We start from the raw sequence: 5,758 nt of genomic DNA on the forward strand, positions 1-5,758 counted from the left end.
GTTGATGGTATCAATATGAGCACTAAGTTGAGCACCCAATTGAGTAATAGAGTCCACTTCATGCTTTGCTTCTCTAGTAGCCTTGCGAGGTCTACTATATTGTGAATTATGAACCGCCATTTCCTCAATCTTGTTCCAAGTTTGATTATCGTCAACTTCGGTGAACATACCGTTTGATCCCATGTTGAGAATGTTTCTTGAGTCTTCATAAAGACCATTCCAAAATTGTTGTACCAAGAACCACTCGCTAAGTCCATGATGAGGACATGAGCGACAAATTCCTTTGAATCGCTCCCAAGCTTCATACAAAGATTCTTCGTCCTTTTGCTTAAAACCCGTAATTTGAGCTCTTAGCATATTAGTCTTTTCCGGTGGGTAGAATTTTTTGTAGAAAGCTAGAGCCAACTTATTCCAAGAGTCAATTCCAAGAGTAGCCTTATCAAGGCTCTTCAACCATTGTTTTGTGGTGCCAATTAGAGAAAAAGGAAATAAGACCTATCGAATTTGGTCTTGAGTCACTCCGGTTTGTGAAATCGCATCACAATTGTCACAAAAAGTTTCCATGTGGGAATGAGGGTCTTCACTAGGAATCCCCCCAAATTGGCTTATTTCGACCAATTGGATAAATGCAGATTGGTACGGAATGTGATGAAAATTTAGGCATTGTGGGTTGATTGTGTGATTGATTTTGTGTTGGGTTCTCCTCACCTTCTCTTGCAAAAGGGTTGATGAACTCAATAGTGTTTGGTTGAATATCTACAACCTCACCAATACCTCTCAAAGTATTTCTAGCAAGTCTTCTATTGGTTGTCAAAGTCCTTTCAATTTCGTGATCAATGGGTAACAAGTTACCTTGTGATCTTCTAGACATGCAAAATATCAAACAACTCGAAAACAATTAGAACAAACCTTGAGGAGTTTTACTTCCCCAAGGCAAAGAAATACACAACTAATAACAATCAAAGAAATTAAAATCAAGTTAACACCGCCCCCGACAACGGCGCCATTTTTGGTCGGTCCGCTTTGAGCTTAGATTTCGGTTACTTGTCGTTAGGAGCACCTAGACCAAAACAATATTTATAACTTCACAAACAACTCTACTATTAGTAAAGAGGCAAGTAAAGGTAGTATCCCAAGGGACGGGTATTGATGTAGGATTTTCGATTGTAAGTAGTGGTGTCCAGGGGTGTCACAATTTGGGTTGAGATAAAAAATATCACTAAACTAAATAACAATAAAAGTAAACAAGCAAGATGACTAAAATGAGATGTAAACAATTGATTAGAAGCACTAGGGTGTCATGGGTTCATAGGGGAGTTATGGGAACTGATCATACAAACATATTCTCAAATTATAAGCAAGCAATTATTGTTGTGATAGGATCGAGTTGGTTTATATCTTACAATCCGAGGAAGGTTTGGGTCTCGGAGCCGAATCGATTAGATTGTACAACACCTACAAGTCGACTTAATCCTCCCTACTCAACTATATGCATGGTCTAATGAGACTCGAGTTGGTTTATGTTTTAAAAGTCTCATTGAAAAGGTAAATGATGGGTAAAAAATGCAAGGATTCATAGGCTCGCATTTCATCAAATATAACATGTGCATAAGTTGAGATCACAACAAGCAACCAAATAAATTATGAAAACATATTAAATTAAGCATGAATCATCCCTCATGTTGGTTTCCCTTAATTACCCAATAACCCTAGTTAATGAAACTACTCACTCATTATCAAGTTTAACTTGTTAACAAAGTTGTCAATCATATTAACAAAACAAAACATGATGAATAAATGAAGATGCTTAACAATAATTAAAAAGGAATTAAGAGAATTATACCTAATGATGATTCCAAAATAATAATGCAAAGAATAATAGAAGTACTTGATGATTGATGGAAGGTTGTCAATCTCCCAATAAACCTAAATAATCTTCAATTACCCAAAATAAAAGATGAACAAAAGAGAAATTAAGGAAATGAGACTTGTATTAATATTTGATTAGAAGTTGATTACAAGATTAAAGAGAGATTAAAATAATATAAACTACACTAAATATTGATAAGAAGAGCATGATAATATAATTAGACTAATGGGGTATTTATAGTGGGGATTAGGTGCACAAATTAGGGTTACTAAGGGCTTAAATGACGATTAAGTCCTTGAGGAATCGCTCCTCTCAAGAAAAGATGCGGGTCTCCTTTTAGCTAGTCTTCCAAAAATATGCGCATCTTCAATGGAAGGAAGAAGAGGACGTGTCCCTCTGGAATACAATACGAACGTCCAAGGGTCGGGACGGGCGGATTAGGGAGCTGCTGGACGAGCGGCCTGGTGGTTTGGACGAGCGTCTTGTGGAGCTGCTGGACGGGCGTCCCGATGGTTGAGACGCTCGAATCTTGGCTCAGCTTCCTTTTCTTCTTTTCTTCTTTTCTTCTTCCAACAATCCTCCGGGATTTTGTCGGGGATGCAAGGATCTTCTTCATCATTGCCCATCTTCTTCATTATGTACAAAGGCCTTCTAGTCTTGTCTTCTCTTTGATGCTTGGTCATTAGATTTGATTAATTTAGCTCTATTTTGCCATGAAAATGCAAGGTTTGCACTCCTCTCCTACCAAGGAACCAAAACCTCAAAGGACTAAAGATAGTAAATGACCCAAATATGCAATAAAAAGCATAGGAACGACGCTAATTCGAGGACTAAATATGCTCAAATATTGATCACATCAACCTCGGACTCTCCCTCGGGGATAAAGTATCCATTAAGGGTCAAATAATAGGGACGGAGGATAACTCCGTGCTTCTTGCGCTTCCGCATTAGGAGGTTCATCTCCTGGATGTCTTCGTCGGTAGCTCATAGCCTAGCCCGAAGGGGATGTTGGGGACCTTAGCCTATTTCAAGGGAGGTAAGGTGTTCTTCAGCGGATTGAGGGGTAAACCCGGGAAATAACCCTGGCGCATCAGAATGCGGTTGACTGTGAGGTTGGCAAATGAGTCACAATCAAAGGGTGCTGATTCATCGGTTAGGGCATTCACAGCTTGGGATACCCACATTTCACTGTCGTCCTCCTCAATGGCTTGGGAGGCTATTCCTTTTTTCATAACGGCTTTGATTATTGGGGAAGCGGGAATTGTGATCGTCTTCCCGTTGAACGGGACCCTTATTTTCTGATGGAGGGTTGAGTTAACTGCTTTTAACGGCATGAATCCTGGGGCATCCCAGAAGGATGTTGAAGGAGGCGTCAATGTCGACCACCTAAAAACTGGTTTGCCTTTCCAAAGGTTCGGTTGTAACGGTTAGGGTCATAAGTCCCGCAACCTTACGACGAGTGCCGTCATAAGCGCGTACTCCTTCATTTGTTGGGACCAAATCAGATTCTTTGATACCCAGTTTATGAGCCATTTTGAGGGGAATGACATTAACCGCGGATCCGTCATCCACTAGAACCATAGGTACATTCTTCTTGAGGCACTACATGGTGATGTATAGGGCCAGGTTATGGTTGGCTCCGAATAGAGGGATATCCTCATCAGAGAAGATGACCGGGTTGTTCAGGTCGGGGACATCCCTTGTTATGTGTGCTACCACTTCTTCAGGGGAGGAGGTAGAGGGAACAGTCAGTTTTCCCAATGCTTGTAGCAGAGCTTGCCGATGCTCGAAGGATTTAGCGATCAGTTGCCAAATTGAAATTTCGGCTTTTGCTTTCTGCAGCTGTTTGAGGATATAATTTTCGGGAGCCCTTGTTTGGGTGTCCGTGTCCGGGACGACTTGGTCATTCGTTGTTGGAATGATTGATGAGTTGTTCGGGTTTTGATAGGGGTGTATGGACCTAGTAAGATGATCGATCTCTTTTGCCTGTTTCCCTTTTTCTGGGACCACATAGACATCGTCGGCATCATCTCTCCAGATACCATTGACTTCGGGATCTTGAGGGTACCTTGGAGGGGTATTCCTTGGTGGGCAGTTTTTGTGAGGGAAATTTTTGTGAGGGTAATTTTTGTGAGGTTGATTATTGTGGGGGTGATTATTGTGGGGTTGATTGTTGTGGGGTGCGTTCCAGAATGGTTGCGGGAGCAATCCTTCCTGGTGATGGTAGTTTCGGGTGTTTGGAGGACCCTCCCTCGGGCGCGGTGCTGGTGGGTTGAAAATCAACCGGCAGTAAGCGTCGTTAAGCCGAGTAATCCTTTCTGAGAGACTGGCTATAACCTCCTCGACTTGTTGGAACATGGCAAGCATGGTTGTAGCGCTGAACACGAATACCCCGTCCGAGGCATCCTTCTCCAAGGCATTCACCTCGTCATCAATTGGTAAGACGAGGTGTGAGCAGTCCAAAGTTGGCTCGTCATTAGAGATAGCATGGATTCCCAAAGGGTTCGTTTTGTTGTTTGGTTTTGTTGGTGGAGGCAAAGGTAATTCCCCCTTCTAAATCATGTCGTGAATGACGTGTTTGAGCTTGAAACAGGTTTCTGTGTCATGACTTTTCCCTTGGTGGTACTGGCAGTAGGCATTAGGGTTCCAGAAACGGGATTTCTTAGCATCAAACGGATCCGGAGTGGGTCTGATTGGCTGTAATTTCCCTTGGTCCATAAGCCTTTTTAGGGCGCTTGCATGAGTTGACCCTAGGTTGGTGAACACTCTTTGAGGGCGCTCAGCTCTTTTTGCGGTTTGTTCGAGGAGGTAGACCTCGTTAACTTTGTTTGTTTGACCATAGGGGCGAGATCCAGTTGATGTGGATCCCTGGTAGCCTCTACCGGTGGTTTTGGCTAGGATACCCTTTCGGAGGTCGTCTTCAATGCGGGTTCCAAGGATTTGTAGATCTTGGAATGTCTTGATGTTTTGGTATCTCAGTAAGTTGGCATATACCGGGCGGAGGTTGTAGACAAATTTCTCCACCAAAGTTGACTCGCTTGGCTTGCTGACCAATTGAGTGCTTACTCTCCTCCAACGGGGTTAGGAATTCCATGAATTCGTCCTTATCAGTTTGAGTTAGGACCTCAAGAATATGGGTGTTAGCCTTAATCTCGACATTGTCAGCATACTGCTTAGCAAATTCTATTGCAACCTCATCCCAGGTAGTGAGGTTCTTCGGGTTAAGGGAGTAGTACCATTGGCGTGGGATCGGTTCCAGGGATGATGGAAAGATCCAGGTGAAGAGTTCTTGTTTGACCCCTTTTATGGCCATGTAGTCCTTGAAGGCTCGGATGTGAGTGAGTGGGTCATCCACTCCTTTGAATTTGGGCACATCAGTCAGGGTAAAAGTGGTCGGGTAGTTGATTGCAAACGGGTTCGAATCTCCGGTTGTTTTCGAGGTGGATGTTGTTACCTCGAGCTAGGAGTTGTTCTTCCGAGAGTTTGAGCCTTTTCTCAGTTTCAGTTAAGGGCAGGGTGTTGTGTTCTCCAGCTTCCTTGTTTTCCAGAGTGTCGATACGGGTCTTGACACGGTCCAGGGTGACCTAAGAGCAGTGAGTAGGCTGGCTAGCTGAGAAGTTGTAACATCTCTGTTGTCATTGTTGTTGTTGGACGAAGCTGAAGACGAGGCCATGGTTCTGAGGCAGAAAAAACGGCTTACATTACATCTCAATACGGCACGGTTCAAATACTGAATGCAGACAACACAAAGGACGGAACAAAGATCAGACTCAACAAGACGAAGATAACCGTGTGTGACGCCTCGGTGCTGACTCGATTTATAACGTGACGGTGTTGACCGGACTTTTTGACTTACGTCAAACGTAGTGGCGTGACGCCGTCGGACGA

The 5,758-nt window shown here is 43.2% G+C and overlaps 1 non-coding gene across 1 annotated transcript; it reads left to right on the forward strand.

Moving 5' to 3' along the window:
- Window positions 1-250: 250 nt before the first annotated feature.
- Window positions 251-357, forward strand: LOC141645490 (small nucleolar RNA R71). The gene has a single exon (XR_012544972.1). It is a non-coding gene; the product is annotated as a small nucleolar RNA R71 (small nucleolar RNA).
- Window positions 358-5,758: the final 5,401 nt, after the last annotated feature.

Source organism: Silene latifolia, chromosome 2 (genome assembly GCF_048544455.1).
Source record: "Silene latifolia isolate original U9 population chromosome 2, ASM4854445v1, whole genome shotgun sequence".
Lineage (NCBI taxonomy): Eukaryota > Viridiplantae > Streptophyta > Magnoliopsida > Caryophyllales > Caryophyllaceae > Silene > Silene latifolia.